Here is a 24374-nt window from a genome sequence, read left to right as displayed (position 1 = left end):
CTTCCAGTGGTTTCTAAATTGAATTAGCCAAGCAAACATTTCAACTATTCACTACCAGTTGGAAACATTAACTATTCACATTAGACTATTACAATTTTTGACCATGTTTTAGTTCTGAATATAAAATTTAGTAGAACTCATGTAGTCTCAGAGGAAGAGGGTTAACTTCTCTGGTTTCTTCTAAATATAAACTTGCTTCCTCAGTCCAGGACCCTCCCCAGTTCTCCTGGCTCACCCTCTCTCTTCCTGATCGCCTTTTGTTTTGTAGAGGACTCCCTGCCTTGGGTGAGGTTTTGAACTACACTGCTGGAGGAGGGGGCCTGTGTGGTCTGTTTTGAGCCCTGCGAAAATGCATCTGACAAGTTTTACTTTCTTAGAGTGCTATACAATGATTTTTTTAAAATGTGTCTAAGAAATGGAAACATTTTGTCTCATATAAAGAAGAAATATTTTTATACTCTGCTCCACTCACAGACCACATCAGAGGTATTCTAAGAATAGAATAGATCAAATATATTTTATGGAAATATAATGAGAAAAGGATGTGTTCCCAAAACTCACTCTGAACAAAGGAATGCAGCATAGTCAGGAATACTTTAATGCTCCTAACAATTTTCTCATGTGAAAGGCTGAGGAACAGCCCTGGTTTGAAGAAATCTCCCACTTCTCCCCAGGCTCCCTGAACTTGAAATCAGAACTAGGAAATCTATACATTGCAAAAAAGAAAATGTGTGGAAACAGTGACTTAGGGCATTAACCAAAAAGGCATTTTTGAAAGAAGAAAACATCAATATGAAACATTTTGTCATATTTCATTTCATTGATCATATATTTATTTTATGTATTCCAGAGTACTGAAGCTTAGAAGTAACTGAATTTCTGGGGATTCATATTAGATTTGTCAGTCTGTGTTTGAGAGAACTTACTGGGAAACAAAATATATTGCAATCATTTGCTTTGATCATGCGGTTCTATCATGTATACAAAGAAGAGTAAGACTAAATACATTGAACGCCTATCTTTTCTGAAAAACAAAGTACATCAGTGACTGAATGTATCATCAAATAATACTCTTCACAATTATAACCTACAGGTGTTCAAGACACTAAATGTACTAGTTTATTGAAATCACCTGACTAGAGGTAGATTTTCTTCTAATCATATTACATAATGCATCTTAGCAATATGTTAGTTTGCTTTTTTAACTTTTAAATTTTAGCTGTTACATGAATACCTAAGTGTGATTTTCTTGCTTTTTCAAGACTCTGGATTCCAGTTTATATACTCATGTTGATTCTTCTGCTGGATTCAGTGTTACCACCAAATGTCTCTATTGTCTTGCTGAGTTTATTTGGCTTAATAATTTTACATTTCTGAAGTATTCTACATTGGGCAATAATATTCAGCCCCCTTCAATTCTATTTTGTGTTTTCTCAAAAAATATATGCATTCTCAATAGATTACTGTTTATTTACTGTATATGCTGTAATAAAGTCTGAAGGGACTACAGAGTCCCATGAAAGGAAAATCATCATAATATTTATGCATTAAACACACATATTCATGTACATATATCTATTTTTTGAAAAACCCAAAATGCATATGCTATCATGGCCCCCAAGGTAGCAATAACATATGCAGAGAAAATTTATGCAGTTCCAGGCTGTGAACAGGATTTCTAAAAGCTGCTTCCAGAAAACATTACCCCCCTCCTCGTTCTTCAATCTGTCCACTTACTTCACTCTGAAGACCTCCTTTTCTTTCTAAATTGACTAGTGAGCTGGGTGAGTTAGTCTAATCATTTAGGTTTGCTCTTTTGTGACTTTTGCAGGATAACAAACATTTTTAAAAGTGTGTGTGTGTGTGTGTGTGTGTGTGTGTGTTTGCACATTTTTTCCCCTTATAAAGAATTTGCAGGATAGATACACTACTTAAACATAGGGAATGGCTTTATTTTTAAGTCAGAATAGTATCAAGTTGCATTTTTGTCAGCTCCAATTCTCCTAGTTATTTTCAACTAGGAACTGATTGTAACTGTGTGGCTCTTAAAAATAATTTTTAAACCTTTCGTTAGATAAACCCAAAAATGTTTACATTCAAAATTCCTTCAATGAGGAATAAATATATGCCCTGGAAATCTTACTGCTTTCACTATTTAACATGAAATGCTGATGGAAGATTAAAAACTGTAAAAGACAAAATCATGCTCAGTTTTGAATGACATACATTCACAATGTTTGTGATATGAACTTTAAAACACTATGTTATATATTCACTTACTTTATAGTTTTAAATATGTAGTCTATGTTACACTTGCTATAATTATGTATTTTAATATATTAAGATATATTATGTATTATTTATAATATGTAGACTACAACTACAATTTTGTTATTTGGAAACTGTTTCTCTAGGTTTGACAGGCCATGAGGCTCATCATTTGAATTCTGTACTAGAATATAATAAAATGAAAAAATGAAAGAATGAAAAGGACTTATGAAGTCTTGAAATCTCATTTCATTTGCATTTTTTATTTTCTGACTCTCTTTTTCTGTAAAGAAAATGGACATGGCTTATGGATATAAATTCAGGGTCTCTTTCATAAAGTTAAAATTAAAAATAACTTGTCTAGGATGAGATGGCCCATTCTATATTTCAGTTGATGTCGATTCCTGGTAATATTATTAATATAGAGTCAATTTTTGCCACTTAAAAATGTCTATTCTTTGTATCATGCAGGTTTTAATCTAGCTTCATCTACTTATTCATATTAGAGAAAACACCAACATTTTTGTAATGGCTTGCAAGGCCTCCCAAGATCAGCCTCCTGCAACTCAGCCTCTTCTGTGCTCTCCTTCTGGACTCATTCTGCCTCCATGACACTGGTCCCTGTTGCCCCACCAATATGCCAGGTAATCTTTATCCTGTGGTAGGGCATTGGCTTGAGTGTTTTCTCTGCCTAGAACATTCTTCTCCTGATATCCAGTTGATTGACTCTTTTATTCCCTTCCATTCTTTGATCCCTTCAATAAGGTCAATCCTCATCACAGTATTAACCCCAGAACTTATCACCTCACCCTCTTCCCGGCACCCCAGACCCTCTGATTGTTCAGCATTTGTTTTCATAGTTCTTATCACCTCTAATGTACTACATGATTTACTTATTTATTATAATATTATCTGTTATTTCTTAAAGAATGTAAGGCACATGAGACAGGTATCATTGTCTATTTTATTTGCTGATGTTTCCAAGTATCCAGGCTTCTGCCAGGTATAATACACTCAATAATACTCAATAAATGAATTGAATGAGTGAATGAATGAGTGAATACAATATAGCTGTTTTCAGTGATTGTGTGATTTACCAATTCCCCTCATTCTAATATCTGTTCTCTGAGTTTCTACAATGTGTTGGCATTCCTATAAAACTAGTATCCTACAGTTTTCTTGATATAGTTGGATCAATTTGAAGTATAAAGGGAGAGACATTGCAGCGATTTGGGGCACTATACTATGAGTGTTTCTGTCTTGAGGCAGTCATGCTGTTAACTTACCTGTAAATTGTAATTAACTAAAATTCTGAAGTACACTTTTATATGAGCTACCCTTAAGCTTCATGCTCCCCATTCTGCACCTGTGTAGTTGTTTTTATGTGTAGTTGTTTTTATGGATATAAATGTTGGGACTTTCACTATTCGTTTTACATTAGATTTTGTTATATTTGACATAATTATTATAGGTCATTGAGATCTTCACCCCCTTATTCATTTAGGTATTGAGTTAAGTATTACTCAAATATCTATCATGCACTAGGCATGAAGGTGCGATGATGAACAAGAAAACAAGTTGCTGGCAGCTCTTCTGTAACTTACAACCTTGGAGGAGAGGTAAACATTAACATATAATCACAACACACATTAGGAGCTACCACAGGAGGCTCTCCCTCCATAAGAACTTGTAACAGGGGACTTTATCTGTGTCTAAGAAATGACAACTGTGTTGAGAGCTGAAAGATGATTTCACCAATAAAGAGGTCAAGGCAGAAGTTTCCAACAAAGATAACAGAGTAGAGAAAGTGCTTGTGTATAAAGAGGCATGATACACATAAGGGTTTGAAAGAACACCTAGGTGTCAAAGTCAAGGATATATAGGGAAATGGAGTAAAATGGGATGTGGGTAAGTGGGGGTCTGATCTCGCAAGGTCAGGAAACTTGGGTGTCATAGCTGTCCGATATTTAGAGTTTCTCAGATGCAAAAGATAATTTGTCCACTCTATCAAAGAATTGTACTAATGGGGAGTGGTTGTGTTTTAGTTACTTTACAGAACTACAGTATTTTATGTAAGATTTATTTCAGTTAAGATGCAATCACAGACTTCAAGTATATGGACTCAGGGGAATAAGAATATGGAGGCTGAAGAAAGTTTGGTAATAAACAGTTCTTCTTTATCACCTCTGAGGATAGCACAGTTGGGAGTAGTTTCAAAATACAGCACAAAGTTGTGTGGTGCCTGGAAGCAGCACGTGGTTTCTTTGCTGTCTTTGCCTCGATTTATAGGTCATGGAGAAGACTTGTTACAAACCTTCTATTTAGAATTGGGTGTTTTTAATCAGATGAATTGGATAAACCTTTGTAAATTCAGAGTTCTAGCATCTTAAAAAAATCTCAGCCTGAACATAAAGGGCAAATATAAAAATTGTTAAATAAATGACAAATACTAACTAGATATTAGTTTAATGCAGCCTGAATGTACTTCATCAGTATCTCAGAGTACAAAGTTGGCAACAATTTCCTTATTTCAGTGCATCCTTCCACCAGTGCATATGCTTATTAGCAAGAAGTCTACCGCAGGGAGAAATCTCCTCCTTACTCTAGAATTGTTCAGGGATCCCAGAAGCTTGGCTAATCTGAAAGTGGTGTAGTGTAGGTGTCCTGCTTTCCAGAGTTTTTGTTCAGAGAACTGGAAATTCTAAAGCCTTTCCCTGCCATTTGTTGAGGGCCCTATTTGTCCAAGCCCTGCACAGCTCAAAGAGGGGCTGAATGCTGGGATTCAGAGCTGTGGCTATCTTATTTCACATGCACATACTCAGCCATTGCTCCCCGAGGCAAAACTCCATATTATGGGGGCTAGAACATGAAGAGCTTTGCTTGTTCTACACACTCTTATCAGAATCAGTTCTTCCCACAAACCTGGAGGTCTTCTCACAGAGATTCAAATCTAGTTGACACAAACTTCTACCTTGTTCCTGCTGACATCACTCTTGGTTACTGATGTTAACTTTCTGTCTGTGAACTTTGGTCCTGGCCACCTTGTTCTCACTGCCAAATTTCTTTAGCTCTGAGTCTTTAGTAACTAGGGTTAGGGTTTTTCATTCAAAAGACCCTTGATCTCCTTCTGTCATTCATTCCAGTCCTCCAGTAGACAGGGATCTACATTTCGGAATGAAGAGAAGCCCTTCAAATGACCTTGAAAAGCCTAAAATCCACCTTGTGATGACGCTGTTCTGCTAACTGCGAATGAGACTTCAAGTTTGGCTTTGCTTGTTTGACCAATGCGGAGGAAATGGTTATCAGTCAGGTTGCAGGATGGCAGGATTTGTATCTGTTCCATATACTGCTATATCCTCAGAACCTAAGTGTGGTATATAGCAGGTGTACATGTACTTGTGGAATTGATAACTGAATGGTTATAATTTCTGGTCCAGTTGATGAGTTTACGATAGGATTGTGGGCACAAAGTGCCTCACCAAGAACTCTGTGGATATGACCATCTGAAAGTTAACATTTAAATCTACTTTATACATATTTGGAATAGGAAATAAATGGAGGTGATATGATGATAAGGCTGGGGTGTGAGACTGAGTCAGATAACTAAACTGTTCTTCAGAGGCATATTGCAATAAACATTTTACCTTTATAAATTATTTAATTCTGTAATAATTTCATATAAATAAGGAAATAAAGTTTTCATGTTAACATGAAGCACATAGTTTTTTCTCAGTTCTTCATACCAGTACAAATATTCTATTACACACACACATACCCCACCCATATTACATGTCTTTCATATGAAAGTATATTTTTAAATTAAATTAGATTAAAATTAAGAATAAAAAGCAAAATTTGATAAAACCACCACCCAAATGTTACTTTTTTATCCTTTTATAAAAAAATAAAGCAGGAATATTCAGGATATGTACTGCATAGATTTTATATATGTGATTTTATTACATAGAGTGTATGACTTAATTAAGTAATTTGTTTCTTAACATCCAAAGAAGGCATTCTAGTCTATTGGGTACATAAGAGAGGATTAAAAAAATAACAACAAAATTTTCTAATCATGTAATTATCTGTCAAACCAACATGTTGGGAACTAAATATAAACCACTAAGATTTTTCATTTAAATGATTGCATCCTCCAGTATTACCTTCTAGTACCTTTGTTTTCTTTAGTTGAAAGCCATATTTACTTATGGAATAAAGGGGAAAGGTACAGCATGTAAATTCACTTATGTCTGTCACATAAACTTAAATTCGATCAGGCAATTAACTTCAGAAAAGATTGAATAAGATGACGTTGTTTTAAAATTCAATATACATCTGACGTTCCTTAATCTCAGATCATTCATTCTTTGTTTTCTTCCTGAAGTAATATCTAACATCTACATTAACTTTGAATTTCTTGTTTTGTAGTCTCATTAAAAAATCTGCTCTTTATTTAAATTAATTGTTATTTACATAATTTAAAGTCGCATTTTTTTTTTTTTAAAGAGCAATTCTTGTTCTAATTCCCAGTTAAAATGTCTGGTTTTCTCTTGTTTGAACAACAACTTTAACTTCACTTCTGCATAATTTGTAGGGATTTCTTCTCATCTAAGTGATTCCCAGGGATAAACTGTGATGTTTCTTAGTAGGACAAGAAATACAATTATAAAGTTTTTCTTAGGAAATTTATAATGTAGAAACACCATAATTTACTGGTTTACAAGTTAGGACTATCTTGAAATGAAATTCTGAAAATATAATACCATTTAATCCAGAACGGCAGAGGAAATTAAAAATTACATTAGCCCTTACACAATTTTTACTTGCAGGCATTTGTGAAAAAAGTATTCTAGATCAAGTTAAAAATTTACCTGAAAGCCAAGAAAATAAGGTAGCATTGGCCTGGTGCAGTGGCTCATGACTGTAATCCCAGCACTTTGGGAGGGAGGCTGAGGTGGGCAGATCACCTGAGGTTAGGAGTTCAAGACCAACCTGGTCAATATGGGGAAACCCTGTCTCTACTAACAATACAAAAATTAGCTGGGCGTGATGGTGGGCACCTGTAATCCCAGCTACTCAGTAAGCTGAGGGAGGAGAATCGCTTAAATCTGGGAGGTGGAATTGCAGTGTGCTGAAATCATGCCATTGCACTGGAATCAGCCTGGGTGATAGAGCGATTGCATCTCAAAAAAAAAAATAAAATAAAATAAGGTAACTTTTTTTAAATACCCCAAATTTATTTTTTGTTATAAATTGACAAGCTATAATTACATAACATTATGGGCAGAAAATGATGTTATAATTTGTGTATATAATATGAAATAATTATGTAAAGTTCATTAACATATCTCTCTTCAAATACTTAACTTTTTTGTGGGGAAACATTTGAAATTTGCTCTCTTTCCAATTTTGAAATGTATAATACTCTATTATTAACTGTATTTACCACACCATGTAATAGAACTGAAAAGAAACCCATATTACTCCTAAGATTTTGTAACTTTGGGCCATTATCTCCTCATTTTCCCACCTTCCAGTTTTTGTCACCCTCATTCTACTTTGTGCTCCCCTGAGTTTGATTGTTGTCAATTCTACAGATAAGAGAGAACATACAGTATTTGTCTTTCTGTGCCTGACTTATTTTACTTAGCATAATGTTCTCCAGTTCCATTCATGTTGTCACAAATTATGGAATTTCTTTCTTTTTAAAGGCCAAGTAATATTCCACTGTGTCCATATACTATCTGTCAAAATGGCTTTTATAAAAAAGACAAAAGATGACAAGTGCTGGCAAGGATGTGAAGAAAAGGGAGCTGTTGTACCCTGTTGATGGGAATGCAGCCATATGCAGAACACTATGAAGGCTTCTCAAAAAACTGAAAATAGAACTACCATATGATCCAGAAATCTCACTTCTGGGGATGTACCCAAAAGACGTGAAATTTGTTTGTGGAAGAGCTGTCTACACCCCCATGTTTTTGTAGCGGTATTCACAATGGCCATGTTGTGAAATCAACCTGTGTACATCAACAGATAAATGGATAAAGAATGTTCTTTAGAAACATTTATGGACAACTTTCTTGATCGCATATGCATTTTTCACCAAAGTAACTAATCTACTTGGCTTATTAAGTGTCATTTGGCACAGTGGCCAGTTTGGTGTTTCCCTTGCCTAAAAATGGTCAGAACCTTCATGATTGGTTGAAAATATTGGCTAAATTTGGACTCAGAAGAAATCAGAATGCTTAAATTTCAAGCGAGTTTCTCATTTTTACTTTGGAAATGGTAATTAGAAACTCAAATTCCAGCCATTGCCTGAGTTATCTATTTTTTTTTTTTTTTTTTTTTGAGACGGAGTTTCGCTCTTGTTACCCAGGCTGGAGTGTGCAATGGCGCGATCTCGGCTCACCTCAACCTCCGCCTCCTGGGTTCAGGCAATTCTCCTGCCTCAGCCTCCTGAGTAGCTGGGATTACAGGCACGCGCCACCATGCCCAGCTAATTTTTTGTATTTTTAGTAGAGACGGGGTTTCACCATGTTGACCAGGATGGTCTCGATCTCTTGACCTCGTGATCCACCCGCCTCGGCCTCCCAAAGTGTTGGGATTACAGGCTTGAGCCACCGCGCCCGGCCGCCTGAGTTATCTTTTAAGGAAATTTTGGTTAATCTGCTCAAATATATTGTGAGCAGTTTGGTAGCAGGTTTTGTTATTGTGTATCTTTGGATCCCTTAATAGCAATAAATACTGTGGTTAAGAACATCTGTATTAAAGTAGGTGAAAATAGACTTAACTCCTGGCCTTGTCTCTTACTAGCTTTGGGACTGTGGACAAGTTCCTCAACCTCTCTAAGCCTCTAAAATGGAAATGCTGGTAGTGTTCCATATTAATATAATCATTATTGTTTTCTTCTTGATAGAATACTATATTTTGCTGTCACTCTATAAATGTTTGGGTAATTGGCTATAGCGCTTACTCAGGCAAATACAAGATTTGGAAAATAAAGTGAGAAAGGAACCATAGTCATCATTACACTAATTTATTTTATCCCTATATCCTAGAAACAAGAGATATTCACAGGATATTATATAAATAGTATATAGATATGGCTGAACCATTCAGTTCTTGTCCTGTTTCCATTCTGAAGGAGGTTTCAGCCCATCTCTTCATCCGTCCCAAACAAAGTTACATTCTGCAGTGCTTTGGGATGAAATAGGGAATTTTACTGATGATTTCATGGTGGGTAGGGGGTTGGAAAGATGATTTTTATCTGATAGCATCAGGCAAAATGTGAAGAAAAATGAACAGTAGACAGGTTTGTTCTTCCCAGAAAGATAGCTTCCATGTCTCCTTACAGTGTTGAAACTCCTTTTCTCTCAGATCTTCTCTCTTATAAGAAATTCAGCTCTTTCTTCAAGTTTGCTTGCCTGTCACCCACAAAGCCTGCAATGAAATGAACCTACCTGCCTTAGAAAGCAGTTTATAGATTATCTGTAGCTTTTCCAAATGTTCCCCTCGTGGGTCTCACACTTCTCCTCTGGGTGCCCCATCCTAATTAGCTCAGCAAAGGATTCTCCCCACAAAGACTTGGCTCTTCTTGGAAGGAGATTCTGATATTAAGAAAATTGACATTTCCTCCATGTCATTACTTATTCAGAATATTAAGTCTGAAAATATTTAATTCATTTCAAAGTATCTAATATTTATTGAGCACTTACTCTGTAACAAGCACTGAGTAGGTGAAGTAGGAGGACAGAAAGAAGACCGACGTCTGTCCTTCTGTCTGAGGAGAGACAGTCACATGACTAAACAGTGACACCTGACAAAGGCTAGATTTCATTAACTACATTAACAGAGCTTTGAGCTGATATATGGATGCAGAAGAGAAATAAATTAATTTTAACTGGGTGGTTCCAGGAAATAGTAGTTCTGATGGAAATTTTTTCTGTCTTTACAGGATGGATCGAATTTTCATTTGTGAATATTAGAATAAAAGTTTACTACAAGAACTGATAGAGCTATTTAAGAAAAGGCAAGTGGTGGGTAAGGGAGTTGTGCCAGAGGAACTGCAGGGGAATTGGTGTGTGGTTGGTAGACTGGAGAAATGAGAGAAGGTAAAATGGAAAGTAGATCTACAAAAGGGTTGGAATGAACTCATGGAGGCTTGAGGGAACTGAGTCCTGAAGAGAAGTCATGAAATGTTTTCAAACAGGGACTGCTTTAGAGTAAATGGTTGGGGAAGAATCTGGGGTCAAAAATTCAGCTTAATAATATAATAATTACTTTGCTGAATAATTATTATCATTTACATTTTTGATAGATTTCAGGAGTACAAGCACCATTTTGTTACATGGATATATATCATAGTGGTGAAGTCTGGACTTTTTCTGTACCCACTGCCCAAACAGTGAATGTCGTACCTGATAGATAATTTTTTAGCCCTTTCTCCTCTTCTACCCTCCCACCTTTTGGAGTCTCCAGCGTCTCTTCTTCCACTCTGTATGCCCATGTGTTCCTCTTGTTTCCGAATGAGAACATGCAGTACTTTTTGGTTTTGAGTTATTTCACTTAGGAACCTCTAGTTCAATCTACTGTTACAAAACACATGATTTTTTTTTTAAATGACTGAGTAGTATCCCTGTGTATGTGTGTGTGTATTATATATGCATGTGATACATATGTATGTGTATGTATTTTATATATATGTATGTATATATCATATTTTAATCCAGTCATCTGTTTATAGACACTTAGAGTTGATTTCTTAACTTTGCTACTGTGATAGTGCTGCAATAATCATACAGGTACAGATGTCTTTTTCATATAGTGATTTCTTTTCCCGTGGGTACATACCCAGTAGTGGGATTGCTAGGTCACATGGTAGTTCTATTTTTAGTTTTTTGAGAAACCTCCATACTGTTTTCCATAGAGGCTCTACAAATTACATTTCCATAAACAGTGTATATGTGTTTCCTTTTCTCCATATCCTCTCCAACATCTGTTGTTTTTTGACTTTTTAGTAGTAGCCATTCTGACTAGGGTAAGATACTATCTCATTGTGGTTTTAATTTGCATTTCTCTGATGATTAGTAATGTTAAGCATTTTTTCATGTTTGTTGGCGACTTATGTGTGTTCTTTTGAAAACTGTCTGTTCACGTCCGTTGTCCACTTTTTTTTTTGAGACGGAGTTTTTTGCTTTTGTTTCCCAGGCTGGAGTACAGTGGTATGATCTCCGCTCATCACGACCTCTGCCTACTGGGTTCAAGCAATTCTGCCTCAGCTTCCTGAGTAGCTGGGATTACAGGCATGCACCACCATGTCAGGCTACTTTTGTATGTTTAGTAGTTTAGATGGGGTTTCTCCATGTTGGTCAGGCTGGTGTCAAACTACCAACCTCAGATAATCCACCCATGTCAGCCTTCCAAAATGCTGAGATTACAGGCATGAGCCACCATGCCTGGCCTTGTCCACCTTTTAATAAGGTTATTTGTCCTTTTTTCTTGTAGTTTTGTGTAGATTCCAGATATTTGCCCTTTGTTGGATGCATAGTTTGCAAATATTTTCTCCCATTCTGTGGGTTGTCTGTTTACCCTGTTGATTATTTATTTTGCTATGCAGAAGTATTTTAGTTTAAGTTCTATTTGTTAATTTTTGTTTTTGTTGTATTTGCTTTTGAGGACTTAGTTATAAATGCTTTGCCTAGGCAAATGTCTAGAAGAAATTTTTCTAGGTTTTCTTCTAGGATTTTTATACTTTCAGGTTTCACATTTAAATCTTTAATATACTTTGAGTTAATTTTTCTATATAGTGAGTGATATGGAACTAGTTTTATTCTTTTGCATATGCTATTTAATTTTCCTAGCACCATTTATTGAGTAGGGTGTCTTTTCCCCACTTTATATTTTTGTTGGCGTTGTCAAAAATCAGTTGGTTTTCAGTGTGTAGCTTTATTTCTGGGCTCTCTATTCTGTTCCATTAATGCATGTATCTATTTGTATACCAGTACCATGCTGGTTTTGTTATCATAGCCTTGTAACATAATTTGAAGTCAGGTAATGTGATGCCTCCAGCTTCGTTCTTTTTGCTTAGGATTGTTTTGGCTAGCTGAGCTCTTTTTTGGTTCCATATGAATTTTAGGACAGTTTTTTCTAATTCTGTGAAAAAATTTTTGGTGTCTTGATAGGAATTGCATTGAATCTGTAGGTTGCCTTTGGCAGTATGGTCATTTTAGCAATATTGATTCTTCCAATCCATGAGCATGGGATGTTTTTCCATTTGATTATGTCATCTATGATTTGTATCATGAGTGTTTTGTAGTTCACGTTGTAGAAATCTTTCATCTCCTTAGTTAACACATTCTGGGGTATTTTATTTGTGGCATTTTTGTTTTTTTTTGTTTTTGGATTGAGTTCCTGATTTGGTATTATGGTGTTACTATACCATACCTATGATTTTATTTCATCTTCACAATAACACTGTATTATTTCCATTTTACTCAGAAGAAAAATGAGGTCTAGGAAGATAGATTGGTTTGCTCTGGAGCACATGGTAAGTGCCTGAGCTGTGTTTCAAATTTAGGGCCTTCGAACTCTAACTTCTGTGTTATTAATTTTTCCCTTAATGCAAGGGAAGTGTAATTAATGAGGCAGAAGTAATGTGATTATTCACTTGGACAACTGAAATCAGAAAGGACAGGGAAAATGATTTTTAAAATAGTTTAAAAGGAGATTCTGTGTATTCACAAGATTGGCTGGATGGAAAGGGCATGAGAAAGAGAGAAGTCTATGGATGGAAGGATCAAGCAGTAGGGCTATATTTCCATGTGGGCCTCAACTCAGGAGGAACATCTTGGCTGGAAGTCTAAACCTAGAATTCATCCTTAGGAGGGGAAGATTGAAATGATTTGAGTGAATAATATCATAGAGAGGATGAAACTACATGAGAAGAATGCATGGAGGAAGAGAATTAACAGAAGGAAAAGGAGGCAGCACCTCTTAGAGCAAGGAACAAAACCAGGTAACACAGGCAGAGGCAAGAACACATCTAGGAGGAAATGAAAATAGAAATTATATGAAATGCTGCAAAGTGGCCAGTTGTTACTCACTGGACAACCATAGGAAAATAATTTCTTGAACCTGCAATTTTGTTAAGTTGCTGTTAAAATAATGTGTTTTAAAGGAAATGTTGTGAGAATGAATATGCTAACACAGACAAAATGCTTGGCCCAATGCCAAGCATATAGTTTGTGGTCAGTAAAGTCAGCTCTCAGAATGATTGTTATCATCATCATCATCATCATCATCATCATTATCATTGGTAAGAGTTAAAAGAGGCCCTTGGATTTGGTGAGTCATAGGTTTTTATTGACATTTATGTAATTAGTTCCAACACTTTGTGGGGCAGGAACAAATGACAAAAGAGTGAAAGATGTCAAAGAAGTAGGGAAGATAACCTAAAATATTTTTCAAAAAGCTTGGCAGTACGTGGGAGGGCAGAGGACAGTAATTCAACAGGGACTAGTCTAGGGTTGAATATATTTTTTACTTGGAGAAGACAGAGGTGGTAGAAGTCGAGAAGGTGAGAATGACTGGCAGAGGAATAGTTTTCAAATAGACATGCAGGAAGTGGTCCAGGAATATGCTTTCAAATGAACATGCAGGAAGTGGTTCTTTTGAAGGGCTGTCAGGTTTAGCAGCCTCATAATAAAATTATCTAACAATATGTGTTTTTCATGCACAGGTGGAATGAGTTACAGAGAGGATTACAGTGGGGCGTAGCTTCATTCAGTGATTCGTTTGTACAACTAAATTCCCATCGTGAAAATTATTTGAGAGTAAGTTCCACAACCAAAGCTGTGACTGCAGTTTTTCCGTTGTTTAAATATTAGTGATGCTGAAGCTAGATCTCAAGGAATGCAATTTAGACTCCTGGTAGATCTTGCAGGAACATCACTGATTTTACTGTTAGAGAGAGAGAGAGAAAGAGTGTGTGTGTGTGTGTGTGTGTGTGTGTGTGTGTGTGTGTGTGTTACAGAGAGAGAGAGAGAGAGAGAAGAAACATCTCATTTTTTCCTTTGTGCCAAAGGACATAAGAGTGAGTAAATCTTCACAGGGTATGAGATTGCAATAAGATGTGTGCAAATTTAGATGGAAATTAGGCATGTTCCCAGGGCTCCTGGAAAATTGCCAGCATAGTGCTCAAGACATTGCTTTTATAGACTATGTATATATTTATTTCTTTGTAAATCCAGTCTATAGAGTTTTCTGTTTATTATTGTTCCCAAGGATATTCTTTCTCCAAGCATTTCTCTCAGCAGAAACTAACTCAAAGGCATTTTTTAAACCCTATCAAATGTAATCAGCATTTTCTGTGAAATTCTCTCTCATTGATGTTACTGTTCTGTTTCTTACACTTTCTGTTGTGAAACTATCAGTGAAAACTTATCAAAGATGCATAGGGGTGTGTTTGTGTGTAAAGGACAATCAAAAACATGGGGAATTAACAGTATTAATTATTTCTCATGCCCTTTAAACATACTTTAAATATATATTTGAAATTCTTTCTGTTTTGTGATACAGTTTAATTCCTAAATGTCCTCCATAGCTTGAGTTGTTTTTGTAAATTATAATATGATAGTATAAGTTGAAAAGTAGGGTATTGATTGCTAAAAAAAATTAATGCTATTAGTTTTGAAATATCTGGTTGGTGCAAAAGTAATGCAGTTTTTAAAAACCAACTTAATAATCATCAATCTATTTTTCTTATGCTTTCATTTCACTAATTTCAAAAACCATGTGCTAACTTAAAGAATATGAAACCATTCTGAGTTAAAGAAGTTTACCATGAATTATCGTTTCCATGAAAGACACAAATATGCTTAAATCAGTGGTTTATGTGCTTTTTGGTGGTTTTCTATCTTTATGCATAATTCTAAATTTCTTTAAAGTAATACAGTTCTGAATATAACGATTTATTATCCAGAAAAGAAGTAAGTCAGTGATTCAGTCGTTCAAAGATTCAATAGTTATAAAATGAGAAAATATATATTATTGGATGTATATTTAAACTTTCATGACTTTACTAAATAAATGAAGTGAAATACGAGATCCACTTAATTGATGAATTTTTTTCTTCTTTATACTTTGATATTACTCAGAATGAAATCACTGGAAATGATATAGTCATTTACTAATTTTTATTTTATGTTGACTTTGTTAATATTTATACCACTATATTAATATTATAATAGCTTTTCATAAAACAGATGCCTTTCACAAGCATTTTATTTTTATTTTTAGAATTAATCTATTAATTTCATTGACACACTTTAATTGTACATATTTATGGGGTAAAGTTTTATGTTTTGATACATACATGTTGTTTAATGACCAGAGTATATAGTGTATCCTTCACTCCATGCGTTTACCATTTCTTGGTGGTGAGAACATTCAAAAGCCTCTTCTAGCAATATTTTAATATGCAGTACCTTTCCATTAACCAATGTCACCCTACTGTGCAATAGAACACCAGAAATTATTCTTCCTATATAACTTTATACCTGTTGACCAACCTCTCCCAATCCTCCTTACCCTCTTGCCCTGCCAATCTCTGGTAACCTCTGTTCTACTCTGCACAAGTGTTATATACCACTGTTTTTATAGCTTGCAGCACACTTTTGAGAATAAAGAAAGAATTGTGGTTGAAGATTTGGAGAAAGGCCTATTTTTGATCCAGAGGATCTATTCTGGGATGGAAGTCAGACTATTCATTCTTCTTCTGGCTCCCATGACCAGCCAAGGGCCTCAGGCAAGACTGGGAAACCATCTCGAGGTGGACAGAGGAATGTCTGACTCCTATCCTCAATTTCAAAGGATTGCCCTCAGAACTCAGCAAGACTTGACAAAAGTAATACATGCACTTCTTTTTTACTCAAATAACTTTTTTGTGTGTTTTTCTAATTATGCTGTTGAAATAGTGGCATTACTCTCAATATTCTAGATATTTTAAAATGAAGATTAGGCCCATGTACACAGAGGAAAACAAACCACTTCTAGTTTCTGAGATATTGGAGCCATCTTGTTTTCTTAAGATTTTGGTTTGAGGCTTTTTAGATACAAACTATAATGAGCTGGATATCTGTTTCACCATTTTTTTGGTATTAATTTAACCAAGCAATTTGTTAGCCATTATATGTAGTTTACAGGCAAGGAATTCAGTGAGAGTTTTAATAATAGATTTTTAAAATGGGTGCCTTAGAGCCTGTTCATGGTTCCCATTGTAGCACATGGAGGTACATTGAGATGACTCTTAGTATTAAAGTTATGTTGTTAAGAGATTTAGAAGGTGGCTGGCAACAAAATTTGGCTTAGTGAAAAAAACTAAAATAAGGGTGACTGAAAAAAGCAAGCAGAAGCTATCAGCAAAGACTTAGATTAGCATTTTGGCAGTTGGATTGGTGCATCTCTGCTGGCATGACCCCCTTTCTTCCGTTCCTCAGGGCTCATCTTTCTCTTCCTTGAAACTGAAGTCAACAACATTCTTCTGAAGGGTGGCTTTCCTTTCCCATGGCTTTTGCTCTCCAATTTTTACTTCTATTTGTGATAGATAGGTGTATGTAATTTATAGCATCAAATAGTTCAAATTTGCTAACATCCTTAGGAAACTTGAACTATTTGATGCTTTAACTTACATATACCTATCTATCAAAAATATATACACCACATTCCTACTTTCTTCTCCTTGAAGCATGACTTTCAGCTCTATCATCTCTGTATTCTAAACATGAATGTATTTCTGTCTTGAAAATGTTTAGCTCTAGGTGCTAGCTCCTCAATGACTTCTGGAAATGGGATTTAGATCTCTTTCTCTCCTGTCTTTTCTTTCCTCTCACACCAAAACCTTAGTTATTCCTAGCTCCTTATTCTTGAATTTTATAATTTTGAGTCAGATTGATATATTTTACAGTGTTTATGTTATTATGGCTATGCAAACACTGCCCACATCTGAGCCTTATTTTTTATATTATATTTTTATGTGTGCATATATATAAGTTTTCACGTCCTGCACAGATTACATTTTCATTTCTTTTTCTTCTGCCTAGTTTTTTTTTTTTTTTTCCTAACAAATATTTATCATTCTTTCTCTCCAGATTTACCTCCAGTTGATGAAATCTCTTCCCAACATACTGGAATAATCAGATGTATTATTTGTGTCATTTCTCTCTAAGAGGATTCTAACCTCTTCCAATCTGGACAGGTTGCCCTCTGTGCCTGGTGCAGAGGTGTTAGTCTTTGCTTGTCTTATTGTGTCTATTTTCTCTTTTCAGTGCCCATGTCAGTTTTTGTTTTTTGAGACAGAGCCTCACTCTGTCACCAAGGCTGGAGTGCAGTGGCATAAACCATGATTCACTGCAGTCTTGACCTCCTGAGCCCAAGTGATACTCCTGCCTCAGCCTCCCATGTAGCTGGTACAAACTAATTATTTTACTTATTTGTAGAAGCAGGGTCTCACTTTGTTGCCCAGCTGGTCTCAAACTCCTGAGCTCAAGCAGTCCTCTTGCCTTAGCTTCCTAATGTGCTAGAATTGCAGGCATGAGCCACCACACCTGGCCTACCCATGTCTTTCTCTGTCAGTGTATTTATTCATTTTGTTGAAGCCAGCCACTAAGAACTTTCTGAGGAAAAAAAAAAAAAAAAAAAAAAAAAAAAAAAAAAAAAAACACACACACGCAAGGGAGGAGATGGTGTTTGAAACGAATCATGTATAAAAATATCTTTCAGTGAATAATATTTTAGTACAAAATTCTAGCTGGGAAAGTCATTTTCTTCCATCTTCTAGTGTCGTTATTGAGCCAAAGTCATTTTAACCTACTGTGCTTTTTCCTTCTAGAAGCTTGTAAGAACTCCCTTTGCTCTCCATATGCTGATAATTCACAGTGGTTTGCCTTACTGTATATTTAATGACATTCATATGGTGGGTGCTTGGTGGATTCTTTCAACTTGGAAGTTCATGTTTTCCATTGCTTAGAATTTTCTTAAGTAAATTATTTCCTTTTCTTTATTCTGTTTTTCCACCTGTAGTTAGTTGGATAGTGGACATCCTGGACTCTAGTTTTCTTATGCTTTTCACTTATTTTCTGTTTTTTTTTTTTTTTTTTTTTTTTTTTTTTTTTTTAATATATATATTTTTGGAGACATTTTCTCAACATTATCTTCTACACTACTTTGAGTTTTTATTTCTGTTAGCGTATTTTTAATTTTCAAGAGAACTCTTTTTGTGAATGTTCCTTTATATTATTACTTCTTCTTGTTTAATGAATATAATGCCGACTTTTCTCTCTTTAAAAATGTTTATTAAATCTTTCTTTGGATGTTTTTTCCTTCTCCTTCATGAAATCTATTTCCTCAAGTATTTCCACCTACCTCCTCTTCAGCCACTTTGACCTTTATTTCTCATGTTAGACTATTTCTTCACATGCTCAAATATCCTTAATTATCTGCTACTATCTAAAAAGTTTCTAGGAGACTCTGAGCTGATGAATATAATTTGTTGACTGCGGTGCCCTCTGTAATGTTATCTAGCAAGGGTATTTCATTGGATAACCTTTGGGTCTTCTCATGTGTTGACATATTTCCAAGAGACATAATTTCTAGTCTCCTGCCTGGAGACTCCAGGAGTGACTGCCAGCATTTAGGGAAGCAGAAGGGAAGGCCTTCAAAAAGTAAAAGATAAAAGCAGTTTGTAATTTTACTCAAATCACCTTTTTCTCTCTTGTCCCTTAGTAACATTATGATTTTCCCAGTCATCCAGACTAAAAACGTTAAAACTGTCTTAAAGTATTCATTAATCTTTTATTTATAATTCCAGGTTAATAGCCACATGTTATCTTCCTACTATACTGCAAAATATTTGTTCATGGGACCCAAGAGTCAAAGCAACATGGTAGAATGGTTCAGTGCATAGAATGCAGGGCTGAGCTTGAATCTTGATTCTGTCATTGGCCAACTGAATGACATTCACATTTATAAGGCTCAGGTTTCAGTACTTCCCAGGATTACTTCAAACCCCAAATTAATGTTACATAATATTTTTCTGCACGGGGAACTTTTTCTCTATAATATTACAATTTTTATATGTTTGATTCCTATTGTTATATTTTAAAATCTAGTCAGTTTTTCTTTTCTTTCTTTCTTTCTTTTTTTCTTTTTTTTTGAGACGGAGTTTCATTCTTGTCACCCAGGTTGGGGTGCAATAGTGCAATCTTGACTCACTGCAACCTCCACCTCCTGGGTTCAAAAAATTCTCCTCTCTCAGCCTCCTGAGTAGCTGGTATTATAAGCATTTGCCACCACACCCAGCTAGTTTTTGTATTATTAGTACAGATGGGGTTTCAACTTGTCAGCTAGACTGGTCTCAAACTCCCGACTTCAGGTGATCCACCCACCTTAGCCTCCCAAAGTGCTCAGATTACAGGCATGAACCACGATGTCCAGCCAAAATCTAGTCAGTTTTATAAAGCATTATTTATAAATTTATCTTCCACTTTGATGTGCCACAAATTGTTTTTCCTCCTCAATACTTGTGCCTAACAATATTTTTTAAAAAATTATTTGGAATTTACAATGTCTCCCTTCATGAATTACTCAGCCTTTGCTTCTGTATATTCTAATCAGTGATGAAAATTTCTCTGAGTTTCCAGGATCTTTATGAACTACTCGTCTTTCCATTCAGTTAGAAAATGTTTTTCTTTGGGCTGCATTTATCTCCTAGAACTTTTCTTTTATTAGTGACCTACATAATGGAGTTTTTTACATGGTCAATACTTACTCATTTTACTCTTCCTTAACAACTCTGAAAACCTTCCTGATGAATGGATGTGTAGGAAGTGGTGTCTAGTACGCATATAAATTTTAGCTGTTCCATTCATCAGCAGTGTAAAGTAACAGTAATTAGAGTGAAATTGCAGGCTATGGGAAAGTGCTAGGTGTGGCCTGTCATTAATGAAGGCAGTATGATGTAGTGTCAAGTGTGAGGGAAGCTGTGTAGAGAGAATGTTTTGTGTCTGAGAAAGATTGAAGAATTGGTTACCATGCTCTGTTTCTATCGTAAATAGGCCATATTGAAAGAAGATAGCATAATGTAAAAGCATTTAAGAGCAGACTGCTCAAGAATGAATTGAGGTTGAGGGATTGCTTCCACAATAGCACAAGTAAAAAGGCCCTTTTCATTTGAGTAAATGGGAGTTTGAAATATATTAAGACAGAAATCTTCCTTTTTAATGGCAAGTTGCACACTGTAATATTATTTGTTTCTTGGGGTTTTACAGCATTGTGGGAGCTGGTGGTTTTAAAAGCCTCTCTCCAAAGATAGCTAAGATGATCTGGATTTGACTGTGGTCAGGGAAAGTTTTCTGAGGTTAGATTACTATTTAAAAATATCCTTTCAGCTTTATTTAAAAAAAACTTCACATGCTTTGTAAATAAGTTTTTGGAATTATATCTTAAGTGCTTTAAAATTCATTTGCTAATTGACACTTTCTATGGAAACTTTAGCTCTTTTTCACTTATGGTTAAAATGTGAAGAGCTTATGCTCTATAGTGCAGATAATTTGGATCCTTTTACCTGCGATTTAAAAACATTTTGCTTCTTCAGAGACAAAGCAACAGTCACAGATTTGAAAGCTCTTCATTTTGTGTTATCATTTCTTGTTTGCCTATGTGTACAGTTTTTAACTCTAACAGTTTTCCCATATATCAAGTGTGCTTTACTCTTAAAATCATATAGACATAAAATGATACATGCTATCAGTTCATAAACCAAAACAGGGTGGAGTGATTTAGCATAAATAAATGCATGAAATTGTGGGGAACAATTTTCTGGTAAAAGTGCAATGTGCTCAGTTGTGCCACAGGCCTCTCATGTGTATTACTTGGAGATGATTCTGTCCCTCAGTAATTCTAGCCTCAATGCCATGCACTCATGGGATTTATGGTTTGTTTCTTCCTGTTTAAGATAGTTACTCACTAGGAAGAACTGCAGAACTGACAGAGTGGTAGGAACGGCAACTTTTTTTAGGTTATTATTTTTTGTTTTAGGTTCAGGCTTATAATAGTGACATGTTCTTCTTTTATTTTGGTCCATCTCTATGTGTGTATATGTGTGGACACACACAAATATATGTAGGCATAGACAGGTAGATGTCTCTATATATCTATTTTTTATAGGCACACTTTTTTTTACTGTATTAAGTAGTGCTTTCTTTTTTCAAATTGAAGGTTTGTGCCAGTCCTGTATCAAATGAGTCTACTGGTGCCAACAGCATGTGCTCACGTCTTGTCTCTGTGTCACTTTCTGGTAATTCTTACAATATTTCAAACTTTTGGATCACTACTATATGTGTGTGGTGATCTGTGATCAGTCAATTATTGTAATTGTTTTGGGGCACCACAAACCACACCCACAATTAATAAATGTTATGTATGTTCTGACTATTCCACTGACTGACCATTCCCCCATCTGTCTCACTTTTCTTGGGAATACTTATTCCCTTAAAAAGAATATTATTGAATTAGGTCAATCAATAACCCTACAATGGCTGTTAAGTTTTCAAGTGAATGCAAGAGTCACATGTCTTTGACTTTAAATCAAAAGCTAGAAATAATTAAGCTCAGCAATGAAGGCATGTCAAAAGCCAAGACAGGCCAAAAGCAAGGCTTCTTACATCAAGCAGTTAGTCAAACTGTGAATACAAAGGAAAACTTCTTGAAGGAAATCAAAAGGGCTACTCAAGTGAAAACATAGATGATCAGAAAGCAAAACAGCCTTTTTGGTCATTTGGGCAAAGTTTTAGTGGTCTACATAAAATGTCAAACCAGCCACAACATTCACTTAAGCCAAAGCCTAATTGAGAGCCAAGCCCTAACTTTCTTTAATTCTATGAAGGCTGAGAGAAGTGAAGAAGCTGCAGAAAAAAGTTTGAAGGTAGCAGTATTTGGTTCATGAAGTTGTGGAAAAGAAGCTGTCTCTATAACATAAACGAGTAAGGTGAAGCAGCAAGTGCTGATAGGAAAGCTGCAGTAAGTTACTCAGAAGATCTAGCTAAGATTGTTGATGAAGATGACTACATTAAACAAAATATTTTTGATGTAGACAGAACATTGTTATATAGGAAGAAGATGTCTTCCGGAACTTCCATAGCTAAAGAGGAAAAGTCATTTCTTAGCTTAAAACTTCAAAGGATAGGCTGACTCTCTTGTTAGGGGCTAATGTGGGTTGTGACATTACGTGGAAGCCAATGCTTATTTACTGTTTTGAAAATCCCAAGTAACTTGCCGATTACACTATATTTACTCAGCTTGTGCTCCGTAAATGTAACAAACCCTGGATAACAACATGTCTGTTTATAGCATAATTCACTAAATATTTTAAGCCTGTTGTTGAGACCTACTGCATAGAAAAAGAGATTTCTTTCAAAATACTCCTACTTGTTGACAATGCACCTTGTCACCCAAGAACTCTGGAAGAAATATACAAGGAAATTATGTTGTTTTCATGCTTAATAACACAACATCCATTCTGCAGCCTATGACTTAAAGAATATTTTTGACTTTTAAACCTTATTATTTTAAAAAATACACTTTGTAATGTTATCACTATCATAGATAGTGATTCATCTGATGGATCTTGGCAAAATCAATTGAAAACCTTCTGGAAATGATTCACCATTCTAGATGCCATGAAGAACATTCATGTTTCATGGGAGGAGGTCAAATATCAATACTAACAGGAGTTTGGAAGAAATTAATTACATGCCTCAAAATTTCAGTGTATGAAGTAACTGCACATATGGTGGAAAGAGAACTCAATTTAGAAGGTGAGCCTAAGGATATGACTGAACTGCTAAAACCTCATAATCAAACTTAAATGGATGAGGAGCTATTTCTTATAAAAGAGTAAAGAAAGTAGTTTCTTGATATGGAATTTATTCCTGGTTAAGATGTTATAAACATTATTGTTGGAGTGACTATATAGGATTTAGAATACTTTATAAACTTAGTTAATAAAGCAGAGTTAAAGTTTGATAGGATTGGCTCCAATTTTGAAAGGAGTTCTACTCTGGGTAAAGTGTGATAAAAACAGCATTGCTATAGAGAAATCTTTTCTGAAAGGAAGAGTCAGTGTGACAAACTTCATTGTTCTATTTTAAGGGATTGCCACATCCACCCAATCTTCAGCAGCTACCACCCTGAGTAGCTAGTGGCCATCAACATCGAGGCAAGACCCTCCATCAGTAAAAAGATTATGACCTGCTGAAGGCTCAGATGAACATTATTATTATTATTATTATTATTTTTTAGCAATTAAGTGTTTTTAAATTAAGGTATATGTACTTTTTTTTTTAGATGGAATCCTATTAGACACTTAATAGACTATTTGAAAAACCAAAAGATGTATGACTTACTTTATTCTGCTATATGTTTATTATGGTGCTCTGGAACCAGGCCTGTAGTATCTCTGAGGTATGGTTCAGGCATATCTCATTTTATTGTGTTTTACTTTATTGCACTTTGCAAATATTGTTTGTTTGTTTTTACAAATTGAAAATTTTGGCAGTCTGTGTCCAGCAAGTCTGTTGGCACCATTTTTCCAATAGCATATGCTTACTTTGTGTCTGTGTCAGCATTTTTAACAACAATGTCTTTGACATTAAAATACGTACATGGATTTTTAGACATAATGCCATTGCACAGTTGATAAACTACAGCATATTGTAAACATAACTTTGTATGAACTGGGAAGCAAAAAAAATTGTGACTTTATTATGATGCTTGCTTTCTTGTGATGGTGTGGAGCCGAACCCACAATATCTGTGAGGTATGCTGTACAGAGGTGATGGGATGTTACATCTGAGATTAGGTTACAAAAAGACTCATCTTTCTACTTGGGTGCCTCTCTTGGTATTGTTCACCCCGTGAGCAGTCAGCTGCAGTGTCATGAGGCAGCTCTGTGAAGAGGTCTATGAATAAGGAATTAAAGCCTGCCAAAATCCATGGGAGTGAACTTCGAAGTAGATCTCCCCTCCCTAATTGAGGCTTCATGAGTCTGTGGA

General features: G+C 35.4%; 1 long non-coding RNA gene across 1 annotated transcript in view; it reads left to right on the top strand.

The window, feature by feature from the left end:
- The window catches only part of LOC141584609 (uncharacterized), a 407493-nt gene that overhangs the window by 42462 nt on the left and 340657 nt on the right, over window positions 1-24374 (top strand). The window contains exon 3 of the long non-coding RNA XR_012517762.1: window positions 2740-2912. This is a non-coding gene — a long non-coding RNA (uncharacterized LOC141584609). The remainder of the gene's footprint in view (window positions 1-2739; window positions 2913-24374) is intronic.

This window comes from Saimiri boliviensis, chromosome 5 (assembly GCF_048565385.1).
Source record: "Saimiri boliviensis isolate mSaiBol1 chromosome 5, mSaiBol1.pri, whole genome shotgun sequence".
Taxonomy (NCBI): domain Eukaryota; kingdom Metazoa; phylum Chordata; class Mammalia; order Primates; family Cebidae; genus Saimiri; species Saimiri boliviensis.
Note: the sequence above shows the minus strand (reverse complement) of the source record. Positions and strands in the feature narration are given on the sequence as shown.